The following is a 19,696-nucleotide window of genomic DNA, read 5'->3' on the forward strand; positions in this document are numbered from 1 at the left end:
CAAGAAATAACTAAGATCAGAGCAGAACTGAAGGAGATAGAGACACAAAAAACCTTCCAAAAAATCAATGAATCCAGGAGTTGGTTTTTTGAAAAGATCAACAAAATTGATAGACCGCTAGCAAGACTAATAAAGAAGAAAAGAGAGAAGAATCAAATAGATGCAATAAAAAATGATAAAGGGGATATCATCACCGACCCCACAGAAATACAAACTACCATCAGAGAATACTATAAACACCTCTATGCAAATAAACTAGGAAATCTAGAAGAAATGGATAATTTCCTGGATACTTACACTCTCCCAAGACTAAACCAGGAAGAAGTTGAATCCCTGAAGAGACCAATGGCAGGCTCTGAAATTGAGGCAATAATTAATAGCCTACCAACCAAAAAAAGTCCAGGACCAGATGGATTCACAGCTAAATTCTACCAGAGGTACAAGGAGGAGCTGGTACCATTCCTTCTGAAACTATTCCAATCAATAGAAAAAGAGGGAATCCTCCCTAACTCATTTTATGAGGCCAATATCATCCTGATACCAAAGTCCGGCAGAGACACAACAAAAAAAAATAGAATTTTCGACCAATATCTCTGATGAACATCGATGCAAAAATCCTCAATAAAATACTGGCAAACCGAATCCAGCAGCACATCAAAAAGCTTATCCACCATGATCTAGTGGGCTTCATCCCTGGGATACGAGGCTGGCTCAACATATGCAAATCAATAAATGTAATCCAGCATATAAACAGAACCAAAGACAAAAACCACATGATTATCTCAATAGATGCAGAAAAGGCCTTTGACAAAATTCAACAGCCCTTCATGCTAAAAACTCTCCATAAATTCGGCATTGATGGAATGTATCTCAAAATAATAAGAGCTATTTATGACAAACCCACAGCCAATATCATACTGAATGGGCAAAAACTGGAAGCATTCCCTTTGAAAAGTGGCACAAGACAGGGATGCCCTCTCTCACCACTCCTATTCAACATAGTGTTGGAAGTTCTGGCTAGGGCAATCAGGCAAGAGAAAGAAATCAAGGGTATTCAGTTAGGAAAAGAAGAAGAGAAATTGTCCCTGTTTGCAGATGACATGATTGTATATCATCTCAGCCCAAAATCTCCTTAAGCTGACAAGCAACTTCAGCAAAGTCTCAGGATACAAAATTAATGTGCAAAAATCACAAGCATTCTTATACACCAATAACAGACAAACAGAGAGCCAAATCATGAATGAACTTCCATTCACAATTGCTTCAAAGAGAATAATATACCTAGGAATCCAACTTACAAGGGATGTAAAGGACCTCTTCAAGGAGAACTACAAACCACTGCTCAGTGAAATAAAAGAGGACACAAACAAATGGAAGAACATACCATGCTCATGGATAGGAAGAATCAATATTGTGAAAATGGCCATACTGTCCAAGGTAATTTGTAGATTCAATGCCATCCCCATCAAGCTACCAATGACTTTCTTCACAGAATTGGAAAAAAACTGCTTTAAAGTTCATATGGAACCAAAAAAGAGCCCGCATTGCCAAGACAATCCTAAGTCAAAAGAACAAAGTTGGAGGCATCACGCTACCTGACTTCAAACTATACTACAAGGCTACAGTAACCAAAACAGCATGGTACTGGTACCAAAACAGAGATATAGACCAATGGAATAGAACAGAGTCCTCAGAAATAATACCACACATCTACAGCCCTCTGATCTTTGACAAACCTCAGAAAAACAAGAAATGGGGAAAGGATTCCCTATTTAATAAATGGTGCTGGGAAAATTGGCTAGCCGTAAGTAGAAAGCTGAAACTGGATCCTTTCCTTACTCCTTATACGAAAATTAATTCAAGATAGATTAGAGACTTAAATGTTAGACCTAATACCATAAAAACCCTAGAAGAAAACCTAGGTAGTACCATTCAGGACATAGGCATGGGCAAAGACTTCATGTCTAAAACACCAAAAGCAACAGCAGCAAAAGCCAAAATTGACTAATGGGATCTCATTAAACTAAAGAGCTTCTGCACAGCAAAAGAAACTACCATCAGAGTGAACAGGCAACCTACAGAATGGGAGAAAATTTTTGCAATCTACTCATCTGACAAAGGGCTAATATCCAGAACCTACAAAGAACTCAAACAAATTTACAAGAAAAAAACAAACAACCCCATCAAAAAGTGGGCAAAGGATATGAACAGACATTTCTCAAAAGAAGACATTCATATAGCCAACAGACACATGAAAAAATGCTCATCATCACTGGCTATCAGAGAAATGCAAATCAAAACCACAATGAGATACCATCTCACACCAGTTAGAATGGTAATCGTTAATAGGAACACTTTTACACTGTTGGTGGGATTGTAAACTAGTTCAACCATTATGGAAAACAGTATGGTGATTCCTCAAGGATCTAGAACTAGATGTACCATATGACCCAGCCATCCCATTACCGGGTATATACCCAAAGGATTATAAATTTTGCTGTTATAAAGACACATGCACACATATGTTCATTGCGGCACTATTCACAATAGCCAAGACTTCGAATCAACCCAAATGTCCATCAGTGACAGACTGGATTAAGAAAATGTGGCACATATACACCATGGAATACTATGCAGCCATAAAAAAGGATGAGTTTGTGTCCTTTGTAGGGACATGGATGCAGCTGGAAACCATCATTCTCAGCAAACTATCGCAAGAACAGAAAACCAAACACCGTGTGTTCTCACTCATAGGTGGGAACTGAACAATGAGATCACTTGGACTCGGAAAGGGGAATATCACACACCGGGGCCTATTATAGGGAGGGGGGAGGAGGGAGAGATTGCATTGGGAGTTATACCTGCTGTAGTTTGAAAGTGGCCAGTAGCTTTCGTTCTTTAATTCACTCACTCATTCACCCTTCGTTCATCAACCCTTTTTGTAAGTCCCTACAAATGATATGGGAGTGTACTAGGTGCTGAAACAGTACAATAATCAGGAATGAGTCCCTAACTTATTTTCACCAATGTCCTCTCACCCTGGGAGGCACAGTCTCTTGTTTTTGTCATGTACAGAAACTCAGTGTTTCATATTCACCTAGCCAACATTTGTCAGAGAGGAGTAATCAGCCAACTTCAAGAAGCAGACATTTCTTCAGGCTTATTTTGCAAGTGGATGCATAATAACCACTTGAGGAGGATGCTGTCTTTACTTTCTAGGCTCTGTCAGGATGTCTACAGAGGATGATCAGTGAATATATTCAAAGATCCTTGATAGACTAATTTCATTTTACTGCACTGGGCCCAGGAAATGGTGCTTCTCAAAAGGGTCAGATCAGACGTACTACAGCATCTGTGTTTTCTTTACCTTCCGCCATGAATAATTTATCCAAAACCATTCTCAAATTCTGAACAACACAAATAGAGAATGAATTATTAATACAAGCTTCCCCAACCTCATCATTTTCTCTTCCTTTTGGCCTTTATATTTCTCACCCCTCTTGCCATGACTCAGTAGAAAAGTCTCTATTCTGGGCTCTTCTGTCAAACAGCTGTGCATTCAAAATATCTGTGTCTTATTCCATTATCTGTAAAGGGAAGGATTGGATTAAATGATTTTATGGCCTGTCAGCTCTCACAATTTGTCTTTTTTTAATACCAAGATTTAGGAGTATGAGTGACTTTTTCCCTCCAATGTAGTGCAACTGCTTCTCTGAATGAGGATTTGAGAAATCTTCATCTAGCATTAGGTGGAGATCAGTGCTTAGAACAGAAGAATAAGTTTTCCACTGGTTGATAGCATAATAATGGACCCAAGTCATTGGTAGCACTTGCTCAAAACCCGAAGAAGATAAGGAGAAGAGCAAGTAGAATATGAAAATTATAGTTTTCTCATCAGTTAATTCTGTGAAAAAAAGATTCTTCCAGTTCTTTCCTGTTTTCCCACGTCATCTCCTGGCAGACCGCCAACCCTCTCCTTTTATGTCACAAGTTCTAACCTGGTTGATGTGCTTTGCCTTTATTTCCTTCTTGCCATTTTCCACCTTCATTATTCCTCTCTCCTCCCCACCCCATCCCCATTCTTCTTTTCTTTTTGTGCTACCAACCAATAGCTATTTTTTCCCGTCTGCTATGGAGCTGAAGACAGTGGAGAAAGAAAGAGACAGAGAGGAGGGCATTGTCCTGTGGAAGAGAGAAATGGGACTGAGAGCAAGGAGTGATTCTCCTTATTTCTGGTACAAGAGCAGCTCATTGAGATTATATGATTGTGGGGTCTCGTGGACATAAAATGAAACCTGATAACGATGTGGATCGCCTTAGCACACCTAATAATGTGTGAGCGGTCTAGCAGGATGTGGTGCCCTGAGGGAGCCAGGAGTTCCGGACTTGACAGTGGCTGCTATGAAGTCAGAAATCCATCAAAGCAACAGGAGGAGGAGGCACGGGGAAAGGTGGGGAGAGATGGAGAGAGCAAGAGAGGCATGTAAGGGGAAGAGAGAGAGGATGTGCTTTGGGCTCTGATAGTATTTGCCTCTAACTCAGCACATCTCACCCAGGTATACCTGGCTTGGTCTGAGGGTGCATGATATCAGATTTCAAAGATCTTTCAGCACCATTTAAAAAAAAAAAAAACCTATATCCACAAAAAGTATGTGGACAGCAGATGAATTCTGAACTCTCGCTATGACTTCTTGTTGGTATCCCAAGATTAAAAGCCCCAAGTCCAACCTAGTGTGTTTCTGCACCAACAGGTTCATCAGACATACACAGTAGGGCTTATACCCCCAGCAGTAAGGGGCAATGGATGCTTCCAGTCAAAAAACTAAAAATGGGTGAACATAAATGCATATAGACACTATAAATGGACTTGACTTTCCCTGTGGAAGGGAAAGAAAACAAGAAATAAAATATCCTGGAACATGATGATGATGGTGTTTGGAGGGACAAAAACTCTTCAGTGAGAGGCAGAGAGAAGTCCCTCCCTAAGTGCAGGTGGCCCTCATCACTTCCTCTTAAGAATTCGTCATGGAGAGAAGCACTATTGGTCCCTGTATCCCAACCGTGGCTGCAGGATGGAAGCACTTGGTGCCTGGGTCCCACTACTGGAAACCCTGATATGATTCTTCTAGAAATGCATATATACACTGTAAGCTAAAACTAAAATCCTAAGCTCCCTCCACCAACCGACTGGACAGATTGGCTAAGAGGACCCCAGAGAAACCTCAAAAACTGAGTTCCCAGCCATGACAGGACAGGTCAGACACACCTCATCACACATCCTCCCTTTTGTGGTTTAGACTCAACAACTGGCCAGCATTAATGTTAAAATACAGATCATGAGACGGACAGAACACACTCTGTGGCAATGAGATACCAAATTATAAACAGGACCCAAGGCCATGCCATACAAGGATTAAGTCACGCACCCTCACACTTAAAGAATAAGCTATATTCTAACTGCCACAAGTTTTTCTTCTTCCTTAGTAGCTAAGCAAGCCCTGACCTCTAGATAAGCAATATTAAAACAATTAGCAGCTCATCCACCGCCAGGCGCTAACTCCCACCCCTCAGTTCCTACAGTCATAACTACAGCTTTGATCAAACAAGAGACTGATTTTAGTAACTTTCTTCTGATAAGAAGACCACTGACCATGGACTGGATCTGGCAAGTTTTCAGAGGCTGAGCCCTTGAATGCCTTTATGTCCTGAAAAGACCTTTTGACAAATATGGCCTAACTGTAATACATGTAATACATTTAAATGTTATGTCTCCACCCCAAAGTAAACATGGGTCATCTGTTACATGCCTGCTCAGTACACATGCATCAGGACATCCTTCATGAATATTCATAACTCCCCATCACCTGTCGAATATGTATACTTAGCCAACCCATTCAGTTTAAATTTGTGTCTTGCCCCTGTTTCCCTTGAAGTACTTGCTTTTAGGCTTTGAACAGAGGCTATACTTCCTAGCCTGTCAGAATGGCCACCTTGCAGGCTGTAACCCTTCATAAGAAATAAAGTCTCCTTTCCAAATTTACAGATTGTGTGATTTTTAAGTTGACAACACATGTATAGACTTGTGTAAAGTGCATAGTACCATAATGGCAAAGGAGAGGCACCTGGCGAAGGGGGTCAGGGAAAACTTCCAAGGGGGAGCTGAGTTTAAATGAACAGGTGGAAGGTAGGTGGGAAAAGACACAAAGACATAGAACAAGAGGGTAAACTTGAAAATCTGCAAGTGTTTAATGTCGCTAAGGCAGAGGGTTTTCAATCTTGGCTTCCCATTAAAAGTTGCTCACGGGCCGGGCACGGTGGCTCATGCCTGTAATCCCAGCACTTTGGGAGGCCGAGGCGGGCGGATCATGAGGTCAGGGGATCGAGACCATTCTGGCTAACACGGTGAAACCCCATTTCTAATAAAAATACAAAAAATTTGCTGGGCGTGGTAGTGGGCACCTGTAGTCCCAACTACTCGGGAGGTTGAGGCAGGAGAATGGCGTGAATCCGGGAGGCGGTGCTTGCAGTGAGCTGAGATCGCGCCACTGCACTCCAGCCCGGGTGACAGAGCGAGACTCCGTCTCAAAAAAAAAAAAAAAGTTGCTTAGGGGATGTTGCTGGGGAGTAGCTCAGACAACTCCCAGAAGAATCATATCAGGGTCTCCAGTGGTGGGGACCGGCACCGAGTGCTTCCATCCTGCAGCCACGGTTGGAATGCAGAGACCAATAGTGCTGCTCTCCTGAGCTTAGGGAGGGACTTCTCTCTGCCTCTCACTGACGAGTTCTTGTCCCTCACCAACACAGCATCATCATGTTCCAGGATATTTTGTTTCTTGTTTGTTTTCCCTCCACAGGGAAAGTCAAGACAGATTCCACTGAAAGTGTGACTTTTGAAATGAGCAAAGGAAGAAAAATATTAATTGATTTTGAAAGAAATTCTGCTTTGGGATTGAAAAAGATTCTTAGGAGCCAAAAAAGAATATTAGCAATATTTTTTAATTGACATCTATAAAGACCCAGTAAATAACCCCAAACAATATCAGCTGGTGAAAAAAAGTCTACAAATTAATAGTTTAAAAGTTGTATCAGCCATTCCTGAGTTTATCAACCTTTTTAAAGTATTTTGTTAGATCCTTCATGGAAAGACAAATTAGGCCTTCTTGTCATGAAGTTCCTCCGATCCAGGATTAAAAGGTCTAATTTTAAATTTGCCAGTAGAAAACATCCCACTGCATTGTGAAGATATACTAAGAATGAGTGTAAGCCGTCCAGTCACATATTACCATAAAGAAAACAAATCAGTATTCAAATGTGCATATTTAAGAGCAATCAATACACAGCCATTGATATCACATCTCTCAGCAACCAACTATGAGAACCAGGACTTTCACCACCAAAATCAGGAAAGTTCTGGACAAACCAAGATAGGTTGTCCATCCATTTTGTGAGGTTCTCCTGCCCTGTTCTTGAGAAAAGAGGAAAACAAAAACAAAAACTGGAATCTCACCTTCGGTTTGTTCCCTGGCTTTCTCCCTAGTTGATGTTAGAGGCTGACTTGTGCAATTGCTGGCAACTGCTGAATGCTGACACACAGCACTCTCCAACACGTTTGGGATGTTTGTGAGGTGTGGCTGATGTCATGGTAAAGAGGATCATATGTCGGTCGTTCTTCAACATTAACTTAAAGATTTTAATACAAAGTCTCCAAGACACTGTTTCAAATTGCCTCTCTGTAGGGCTGGTGTTTGTTCTCTGCTCTCTGGAATCCCTGAAGACAAGAGAGGTGAAGAGCGGATGGCTTTGATCATCCGCTGACCTGCACTGTGGCCATGTGCTTTTCTGCAAGCAGTCTCTTCCCCTCTTACCTCAGGGTGATTGGCAGCTATTTCCCATGCTTTTAGGAGTGTATAACCCTTTTCAGTGCTTGTCTTCTCTTGACATTATCTCTATCCAGATCTATCACAATCCGTGTTGCCTGGAGCTGGAGATGCTGAGAAAAACACATTTCACAGAGCATAAAAGGCTTAGAAGCATGGTCAGTGCCTAAGCCCTGCTGAAAGTCTTCCAAGAGCCAAAAGCATTCTATTCATAGTCAGCCTCCATGATTCCCAAAACTTACAGGTGTGGAGATCTGTAAGGCGTGCCCTTAATCCTGTGTCCAGCAAAGAAACACAGCGGGAAAATGCTGCTTTATCAGCTCACATTGAAGCATTTCAGCAAGCTTTCACTTACTCCTGTGATGTTAGCATTACGCAAAAATGTTTAGAATTAAGTGCATGTTTTGGGGCAGCCATTGAAAGCAATCATTCAGGGCCCAGCAGGAAACAAATGGCATACTCAAACCAGTATGTTCATACTGTTTGCCCCAGTTTTCTTTGAGACAGTGATAGGCCTCTTTTATTCTTTTAATTTATTCTTTCTCAACCTTCTTGTCCAATGGCCTCTGTGCAACCAACTCCCAGATATTTCTCCCTAGCTCTTACATTTCTTGAGAACATCAACAGCTGAATTTATTTTCTAGTGCAAGTGTCCTCAGCCCTGATGACACATTGCAATCACTGTAGCTTTTACAAAATACCAGTACCCTGGCTCCACCCCGGAACTACTGATTTAGTAGGTAAGAGTGGGGCCTAGTCATCCACATTTTATAACCATTTAGGAAATTCCCATGTGTCCCAGAGGTAAGAAATATTGCTTTAGTCTCCTCAACTCTGCACATCCAAAATGGAACCCCACAATTCAGGGGTTTTTCTTCCTAATTTTCCTATTTCCATTATAAATTCACTACTTCCCAGGAGCCCATAACCAAACCCTTGGAGTTTTCTTTGCCTTGCCTTCCTCTCCCAACCTTCCTTTAGGCAACTGTTTACCAAGTCATGAAGCTTTAACCTCATATGATTTGCCCAATTATTCCCGATCTTCCACCTCCACTGTTGGCTCTGAAGTTGGATCAATGGCCGCACAGAGTGGACGTCTCTCATCCTCTAGAAGTGCCCAGCCCCCAGCCTGTGCATATGGAGATTCCAAAGGGGTGTGGCCAGTGTCCACTCCACCCCCATTCACAGTTAAACATTTAGTCCATCATCAGCAACCTTGCAAGCAGATATTATCATCCCCATTTTATTTAAAAGCTTTCAGTCTGAAATGTTGTAAAATCAAGACAGTTATATTACCAAGGTGATAGAATCATGGGTAATTTTTTTCTTTTATCTTTTCTCCTTATGAAGGTTAAATGACGGTTCATAGAAAAAGAATAGACTCAAGGACTTATCCCACCCGTCAAAGAATAGTAGATCAAATATCAAGACCTAGGAGGAAAAATTTTTAATGACGTCCCTCAGACTTCGAATATAAAACCCCAGGAATATTGTCAGCCACAGCCTCTAAGTTGTCACCTTTGCCAAGAAAGCAATCAACTTATTGAGGTCAGGAGATCCTTCCAGATATCTACTTTTACAGTGACAGACAAGGTCCTACATGATTTGTCTCCACCACTCCCTTCGCCTGCACACCCTCCTGTTTCCAACCCCAGCCACATGGGCTTCTTGCTGTTTTTCTTAATATTCCTCACCGCCTCTGAGTAAGGGTGTTTGCCCTAGCAGCTGCCTCTACCTGGTGGACTCTTCCCCCAAGCAGCCTCAAATTTCTGAGCTCAGTCCTGGCTCCAGTGACCCCCCTCTCAATGATACCTTCCCTGATGGCCCCATCTGAAACTTAAACTATCCCCTGCTCCTCGAGCCTTTCCTTTCATTTCTCTCTAGAGCACTTCTCACCATCTAACATCAACAAAATCACAGCAAACCCTTCGGGAAGGCTCGCTGCATGCTGGACCTGTTCTAAGAGCTTTGCATGCACTATTTCATTTAACCCTCACAGCAGCATTGCAGAGTGAGTCGCCTGTTGATCCCACTTCACAGATGAGGAAACTGAGCCACAGAGAAATTAAGTCGCTTGCCCAAGATTACAAAATGGCCAAGCAGTGGAGCCAGGACTGAAACACCAGGAGGTCGGCCTGGAGAGTGCACAGTCCTGCCCACTATGCTTTCCTTACGTAACATATCCATTTTGTTTATTTTGAGTCTCCCCCTCTATACAGTAAGCTCTGTGAGGGCAGGAATTTGGGCTTTTTGGGGTTTTGGTTTTTTGTTTTTTGTTTTTTTTTTTTTTTTGAAACAGAGTCTCACCCTATTACCCAGGCCGGAGTGCAGTGGCGCCATCTTGGCTCGCTGCAACCTCCACCTCCCGGGTTCAAACGATTCTCGTGCCTCAGCCTCCTGAGTAGCTGGGATTACAGGTGCGTGCCACCATGCCCAGCTAATTTTTTGTGTGTATTTTAGCATAGACAGGGTTTCACCATGGTGGCCAGGCTGGTCTCAAACTCCTGACCTCAGGTGATCTGCCCACCTTGGCCTTCCAAAGTGCTGGGATTACAGGGGTGAGCCACCGTGCCTGGCCATGGCTTTTTTTTAAATTGCTGTATCCCCAGTGCTCAGCATAGTGCCTGACCCACAGTCAATGTCTAATACATTTGTCTAATTAATTAGTTAATTGATACATCCCCATTACCCACCCCAGCCACTGGTAAATTTTTGCATACCTGTTAAGTACCTAGTAAATATTTTTTAACGTGAAGTAAATCCCTAAGGAGCCTTTTTCTCCCCATACTCCCCCATCCCCTGCTCTGGGAGGAAGCATGGGAGCAGATATTAGGGTGGAACTCTTTCCACCTGACTCTTGGCCAAGGCCCCAAAGGCCGAGAACACCACAGTAAGTGCCGAGGGCCCCTCATTCCCAAACAAAGTGCTTGGCCCGTGATGGAGGATAAGCAAACGAGGCTGAGAGTCTTTCGCAAAGCCAGATGAGCACGGGAAGCTCACTGAGACAGGCAGCTTCTACCCTGATGTCTCTCAGACTCCCATCAGCTCCACAAGCCAAACCTGACAGCAAGGGTGATTCTGAGAGCTGCTTGTCAGCTTTCATCTCTTTCCCTGGGCCAGGCCTGAAATACAGGCAAAAGCCACATCTCAGCACTTAGTCTCAAAGGTGTGTAGCCATCCTGGCCTGGGAACTGGGAAACCCGGGTGAATGGGAATCTTCCCCGGCTGTCAGCATGTGCGTGCACACACACACACACACATTCACACACATCAGCATCATACTCTGCCCCTCCAAGTATCCTTTTCTTTAACCTCATTGGCCAGAAAGCCATTTGAGCTCAATTTGGGGGACCCCACAGTCTCTATGAAACCTGTGCTCTCCAGTCATTGCCCCCAGGACAATACCTGACATAAACGGAACCCGATGCTCCGTTTTAGTGAATCTACAAGGACATGCAACCTGCTTTGAAATATGCTTTAATTCACATTCACCCTGTCCATCCATGCCCAGTCTCAACCCAATTTGCCAGGATCGAGCCTCCCCAATGAAGGCAAGAATCATAACAAAGATCAAGAATCACTTTACTGCAAAGCCTGCTTCCCTTTGGAATTAAGCAAGGCCAAAACACCAAATCAGAATGCCTCCAGCCTCCTTATTAACATATTTGGTTAGCAACAAGCTGTTTCAACCATGTCTCATCTAACCTTTGCAGAAGAGCTCACGTTGAATGACGGGGCAGCCTGCCCTTCCCCAGTGCAACTCTCTGGATACAGTCTCCATCTCTGGGCAGCTGCTGACCCACCTCACCATCTATCAAGATGGCCCTCTGCCCATGGCGGGAGAAATGAGCCTGTAATTTATTGCACCCAGAAAAGGCACCCAGGAAGATGGGGATTTGCTAGATCAGTGGCATTGCAATTTCACATTCTACCCCTCTTGCTGGAAGCTCTCCCTGATGGCACCTGTTGACAACTGTACTTGTGGAAGAACCTGGGTATCCCACAGCACAAGAAGGGAGTATCCGCCAGCAAGGGAGGTTCATATGATAATCAGTCCCGACGATAGCCTGTGCAGCTCCTCCTGAGCCTGACGAAGATTTGGAAAGCTCAGCTCCGTTTGTATAGTCCTTATCTGCTGTTACAATCACCTGGGAAGAATTTGCCAGTAAGGGAAGAATTGGAGCAAGCTGACCTGGTTGTCTCTTTGCAAGCTCTGACAGCATATCTGAATAATGGAAATAATTGGAAGACAGTGTCAGCGACAGGATTGTGTGGTTACTTTAATTGCCAATTTGCTTCCTGTATAACTGCTCAAGTGTGGGGAAAATCAGTGTATGGAAATGACGCTGCTCCAGACACCCAATTAGCCACATTCCTATCAACTTGGTTTCTGTCCTCGGGCAGAATGTGTGCCATTTGGTGGAGGGAGAGGGCTTCAAGGTAAGACGGGGAAATAGGGATAAAGAAATAATAAATAATTCAACAGACCAATTTGCAATCAAATAAGGATGATGATGAGCTTGTTCCTGTGCACCATTTAATAAGAAAAGAGAGGAATATACATTTTCTGGGATACTTTGGACTTCAATAAAACACCCATGATAGTCACTACAACCCTATCAAACTAAGCAGATAGCATCTAGAACACTGAATAGAAACTTACTCTCTCTCACAGTTTGAAAGGAGGCAAGGAGCCTCAATGTTATTCTTTTAAAAATACACAGCGCCAATTGGTAGGTGCTGGAAATGGAGCCTGGTAATGGAGCCACTCCAGGCATATATACTCCTTTGTCAGGGGAAAGTGCAGTGAACCTGGTTTAGCAAATTTACCACCCCACCCAAGAGCCAATGGGAGCAGCCCTTCTGGAAGACCAGTAAGGTCAATAGCACAAGACCAGGCCCCCAGTGGGTCCTTGGCATTGCTCTATTCTGAGGCCCTACAAGAGATAACCCACACCTGTCAATTCTCTGAGATAACCTACACCTGTCAATTCTCTAATAATTTCCACCTCCATCCCATAAGCAAATTAGTTTTTTAAAAGAGTGGCAGGAATAACTCCCCATGACCTCCTTTTCAAATACTGGTGGGTCAGTGGAACTGACATCTGTACAGAGGGCCCATATTATTATTAGGGGAACACGGCAGCAGGGAAAGATCCAATTCAACACTTGCATTACCCAGACTGCTGTACTTTAGGGCACTCTTGATCCTGCAGCTATTTTCTATATCCTTTTCCTGTTATGTACTTTCAAGATACTAATTTATTTATTCGTGCTTCAGTGAGACTTAAGTTTATGATGGTCAATAAGCTGACACTGCTGTTAAATGATGCAAGCTCTCTGTGGGGAGCATTGCCAGGCTGGAGGGAGAGGGTGAGAATTCTTTTCCCATTCTCTGGATGAGTCCCGACTCACAAGCTTAATTGTGTACAGCACTGACCACTGTCCACAGTTTGCTGAGTTGAGACCACGCAATTTACTTTCTTTTGAGTTTCCGAGAAATCTGATGAAACCCAAAACAATGAAGCCACTAAACGTATTTCCATTCATTAATAGGCAAGGAAATCATTTATTCTTTTCACTGAACTTCTCTACACAAAATGAAATACTCAGAAAATAGACATAAATGTAGATCACGAAATAACATTGGCTTTCAACTTTACTTCACCTGCTTGAAAACATGTTCATATTCAAACATAAATGATGCATTATTGGAACATCATGTCATGGTCTCTTTCTCTCCTTAAGAGAAATGTGCCCTGTACCATTGGAGGCTTTCTACATGGATACTTTTGTGATAAGACTGTGATTTGAGGGTTGGGTTTTGTTTGTTTGTTTGTTTGTTTGTTTCTGTTGTTGTTGTTGTTTTGCTTTTTGAAACAGGGTCTCACTCTGTCACCCAGGCTGGAGTACAGTGGCATGATCTTGGCTCACTGCAACCTCTGCCTCCTGGACTCAAGCAAATCTCCTGCCTCAGTCTCCCAATTAGCTGGGATTACAGGCACGTGCCACTGCACCTGGTTAATTTTTGTATTTTAGTAGAGACAGGGGTTTCGTCATTTTGGCCAGGCTGGTATTTGAACTCCTGACCTCTGGTGATCCGCCTGCCTCGGCCTCCCATGGTGCTGGGATTACAAGCATGAGCCACCGCACACAGCAACTGTGATCTTAAATACAAAAAGGAATATCCTGATGGGAAGGAAATGGCTCCACAGAGCTAGGAAATGGCTTGTTTCCAAACCACCTGCTCCCTACTGCCCTTTCATTCACAGCCAGATTCTTCAACCTCACTTGGGTGTCTCTATGGGACCAAACTTCTCCAAAGGAACCTCCTCCGATCCTTCTTTATTCTGACCACTTTCAATGCGTTGCTTTCTTGCCATAGGCCTTAAATAGCCTTGCTTCCAAACATTTTTCCCATCCTCTTCTAATTTTTTCTTACCATTAAGCTCCCAGCTTCTAGGAGAACATCTCAGATGAGCTCTTCTACACTGTCCCTCCAGCATTCTCTGCCCAAGCCTGGCACATATGCTTTGCACCACTTTGCTTACAGATACAGTACTTTGGCTTATTCTTGTGTCTGTGCTATGCATGCACTTGGGTGTGTGTGTGTGTGTATGTCTTAATCACTTTGGGCTGCTATAACAAATTGCCATAGACTAGGTGACTTATAGGCAACAGAAATTTACTTCTCACATTTCTGGAGTTTGGAAGGCCTAGATGAAGTCCCCCGAAGAGTCCATGTCCGGTGAGGACTTGCTTCCTGGCTCATAGATGTCATCTTCTCGCGGTGTTTCATACAGTGAAAGCAGGAGGCAGCTCTCTGGGACCTCTTTTATGCTGACACTAAGCCCACTCATGAAGGTTCTGCCCTCATGACCTAAGCGCCTCCCAAAGACCCCAACTCCTAATATTCTCACGTAGGGGGTTAGGATTTCAGCATATGAATGGGGGGCATAAACATTCATAGTAGAGGGGGGTGTGTGTGTGTGTGTGTGTGTGTGTGTGTGTGCGCGCGCGCGTATGTGATGTTTCTCCAACTAGCTCTACAGATTCTGGAATTATGTTATTTATATTTTACATTTCTGCTTGCCCAGATCCTCTGAGTTGGTAGATGGTCAAAACAACACGCTCATCAAATGAACCGAGAGAAGGAAGAGCCCCTTGTGAAATTTAAAAACTCAACCCCAGAGCCATCCTTCTCATGAAATCATCCACAATATACCCTACTCACCACTCCAACCCATGTTAGAATTAAATAAACGTTCCTTTGTCTGGGCTCTTAGAGAACTTGACTTTTTTCTTTTAGCACTTAAGCACATACTCTGGCTTGTCATATATCTGCTTGAATGTGTTTTCGTCCCCTCTGGGCTGTGACTGCACTGAGATCAGGAATCGTATTTACTAAGAGCCTACTGTGTGCATGACAGCAGCTTGACATGTGTATCTCTAACCCATACAATGACCATTCTGTGTCAACATTAACATCTCCATTTTAAAGATGAGAAAACTGTAGCTTATAGAGATAGAAAGAATACACAGTGGGTAAGAAGCTGAGCTATGATGTTGTTCTCAAAGTCATGCTTGAGGAGCTTAGGGAACCATGGTTCCCTAAGACTCCAGGCTTTTCCCTGTCTCCTCACTCCCCCCTCCTCAGAAAGCCGAAAAGCTGTCTCAGTGTGATGGTTTTGTCTGGAAGGAGAACCTGAAGGCACTTTCTTCTCCTCTTCCTTTCTCTTCCACTTTTCTTGTGCACAGAACACAAGTCCTCCTCTGCTTCTAATCACTGTAAGTCTTTCGGGAGAAGTTTCAGTTCCTGTAGCCAAAGGCATGGGGGATTGTAGTTTGGGAGATCTAACCTCAAACTCGCTAATACCTAGCACGGTATGTCAGCAATCTTAGGAAAGAGACCAAAAGTAAAATTTCAGAAGAATAAAATGTATGTAGAGCGTTTAAGCCAGCAAAGTGAATTTAAGCCTTGGATCTTAGTGCATGAGCAGGTGTTTTAACCTTGGAAGGTTTAGAGGATCATACACAATGGTTAATACAACTGTGAAATTGGATTTTAACCACTACAGCCTGGGCAAATGCTTTGAGCCTCGAGCTACATACTACTTGACCTTGGTAAGTGGCTGTGGCATATGCCTTTGTTCACAGGCCATTGACAGCTTACAGAGAGGCAGGGTGGCTTGCACAGCGCCAAAAGCTGATAAGGTGTCTAGGCCTCATCAAAAGGGCAAGGTAGTTCAAGGATTAGCAACAGCACAGGGGACCACACAGCCACCAACAAGCTAAACATAGTTCACACAGGTGTCCTCCATAGATGGTGTCTCTTGGAGCTTGTGGGCCAATCCTGGCCCTACAGACTCAATACAGGTGTGGGCCATTAACACGTTAGGTGGCCTCTGCATACAGGTGCTCCAAGGTGCCCTTGACCTACACAGGTGCAAGATTTCCTAAGCAGACACAGGTAAAGCAACGATTCATCCATAGAGAAAAGAGCCCTAAGACATTAGGGTTCAGAACCCATTTGCTGTTTTTAAATTACAGTGCTAGAGAATTGCATTTGCACTGCCGAGCACTAAGTAAGGTTCTAGATTTAAATTGTTAGTGCCAAGCATAAGAAGGCAAAGCAAATGGAAAATGCAAGTTAGGAGGTGATGAATATGGTGGATGGCAAAAATAGAAAGATTGATTACTGGTGATGGGGTGACCATCATGGCAAATTTCTAGTTTGCAACGAGGTGTGTTAGCATGATAGTGGATTTTCCTCCCAGACATGGTACCTGCCCTTGCTTGGAGACTGTTTTTCCCCATTACGTTTTTCAAAGCTCATGAATTCATGACAACTAGCATCATCTGGAGAAGACAGTAGCTGGGCAGATTTCCCCAGCTATCTTATCCCTGACTCATCTGATTCTCTGCTGTTTTGTGTGACAAACTACTTTGCTGGGTTCTAGAAACATGATTTAGCTGGAAATAGCTGCCCCTGGAGTTAGGAATGGGCTGCTTTGCTCAATTTGGTGGACGTGGGGTCAGGGTTCTGACAGATGTTCTATTAACTCTTTAAATTCTTTTAAAATAATTTTTTTTAATCTTAAGGAAACCAGAAAATAACAAGTGTTGGTATGGATGTGGAAAAATTGGGTGGCGGATTGGGGAAAAGAAAGGCATTTAAGAACTTTTTACTGAACTAATATCACTTCTGAGACCTAAAAAGAACTATGCCTATTCCAGATAGAAACAAACCAGGCATCTCCCTAGACTACAGTCCTCAAAGTATGGCTCATCGGCCATTAACGGTTGTCTGGATGTTTTCAGGGGTTCTGCCATATCAAAACTATTTTCATAATAAAAGTAAGACGGTATTTGTGAGTTTTTTTTTAATTTATTGACATTTGCACTGGTGGTGCAAAAGCATGGGGAGGTAAAGAGCTTGCCCTTGGCATATATCAAGACATAGCACTGATGGATTTCAGGACATGCTACCCCAAAATATAGTACCTCGACATGTGAGAAAACAGCAGAAACAGCAGAGGAAGTTCTCCCTTAAAGCAAGCCATAAAACCTAGAAAGAATTATCTGATCTTCCTCTGAACGAGGTCATAAGACCCTCAAGTGACAGGTGCCCACCCTATGCCCAGAGGAAAGGGACGTCCTTGTCTCTGAAGACAGAAACACAAAGAACAATGTAGACAAACAGGACTTGCTAAGTTTCCACCAACTTATTACCATTAAACCATACCCCTTTTGTCTAAGCTTACTTTTCCACAAGTATTCACTTCTTCACCAAACTTAGCATAAAAAGACCTAGGTTCCCCTATTCCTTTGTTTCTTCATTTCCTTATGAAGGCTCCTGTGTCACATGAAACTTATTAAGTCAATCTATCTTTTTTTACAGGAACCCCACCATGAACTTTGCTACAGGTGAGGAAAAGGCACTACTTTCTCTGTTCTCTCCACTACGACACCCAACTATACTAGCAGTCATTGAATTATTCACCATCGAGCACTCACCAAAAAAAAAGCCACTTTCACTTAAGAATGTCCTTAATGAAACTGTAAAAAATATTAGTTTTATTAAATCTCATTGATTGAAGACATGTCCTTTTAATAGTCCATGTGACAAGGTGGGAAGTTTGCATAGATTACATTTGCAACATACCAAAGTATGAAAGTTGCTTCAAGGGCAAGCACTGTGCAGTTGTTTAGATTAAGAGCTAAACTGGCCTTTTTCTTTTCTTTTTTTAATTGAGCATTTCTTTTATCTTAATGGAACTATGGTGATTATTCAAACCTGGGTATTTGACAACTATTTGCTCAAAAATAAACAAGGAAAGCCTGTCACTTAAGGAGAAGAGCCAACAATAATTGTCACTAATAATAAAATTCAAGCTTTCAAGTGAAAATCAGGATTTTAAAAAATATGTGTCCAGCACCATGAGCTTGACAGCGTCTTAATACTGAAAGACTTTTCTGATGAGGTGCATGGAAATATTAACAGATATGATTTTTTGGTATTGTATAAGGAAATGTGCCAAGATTTGGGAGATCTGCCTAACTCAGTGAACCAATATTTTTCAAATGACCAATGTATGATGTTAACAAAATTATGCATGGATAAGGAATTCTTTCAAAATGCAAGATGCTATGATGGATTTTAATATAGCAAAGTGTGAAAAGTTCACTGACGTGGTTTCAGATTCAACACATTGCACTAACCTTTCAGAAACTACCACTTGTCAATCATCCGCATGATATCAAATAAGAAAATCCACCATTATCTGAAACAGGTATGAAAATACACCTGCCTTTTCCAGCTGCATATCTGTGTGAGGCTGAATTTTCTTCAGATTCTTCAACCAAATAACATATTGCAACAGATTGAAGGCCGGAGCAGAATCCAGCTGCCTTCTATTACACCAAACGTGAGAAGGATTCGCCAGCATGAAAAAAAAGCTACACTTTTTCACGGTATTTTTAAATTTATTTTTAATTGACAAATAATGTTATATATTTATGGGGTACAGTGTGATATGTTGATATATATATGATATATATACAATATAATATATATGTAGTCTACCATATATATGGCAGAATAATTAAATCTAACAAATTAACGCATCTATCACCTCACATACCTAACATTTTTGTGGTAAAAAAATGAAATCTCTTTTAGCAGTTGTGAAATACACAGTTTTGAATTATTATTAACTATAGCCATCATGCTGTGCGATGATCACTAAACTATTTCTCATGCATGACTGAAATTTTGCACCGTTTGACCAGCATCTTCTCATACCCCATTTCATAAATACATGCTATCTATGTTAAGTTGTAATGGGTTTGTTTTGATATATTTAAATGAATGAGTATTTTTAAATGCCTCAGTTTTAATTTATAATATAATAAATATTAATAAGTACTTTGGTGTTCTCAACAATTAGTCAGGGTTTCAAGAAATCCTGAGATTAAAAAGTTTGAAAACTGCTGACACACACAATGAGAACCCTCTGGCTAAAACAGCCAGAATAATAAATTAAACGATGAAGGTATGGCAATATCTTTGAATTTTTAACAGATAGGGAAACAGAATTTACTTCCAGATGTTAATTGCTGTGAATGTTTGAACTTCAATCTGCATGGGAATTTTAATCATTAAACTCTAATTTCTTGCTAGGAAATTTAAAATGGAAGAGGGTTTGGATTCAAATTTCAGATATCTATGTTGTTATACTGTATTATTGTACTTTGTTTTTATGTTGTCATTTAATTTCATCTCTGAATCTCTGAATTAAAGACACTCGAATGAGCTG

This window comes from Macaca fascicularis, chromosome 6, assembly GCF_037993035.2.
Source record: "Macaca fascicularis isolate 582-1 chromosome 6, T2T-MFA8v1.1".
Taxonomy (NCBI): Eukaryota; Metazoa; Chordata; class Mammalia; order Primates; family Cercopithecidae; genus Macaca; species Macaca fascicularis.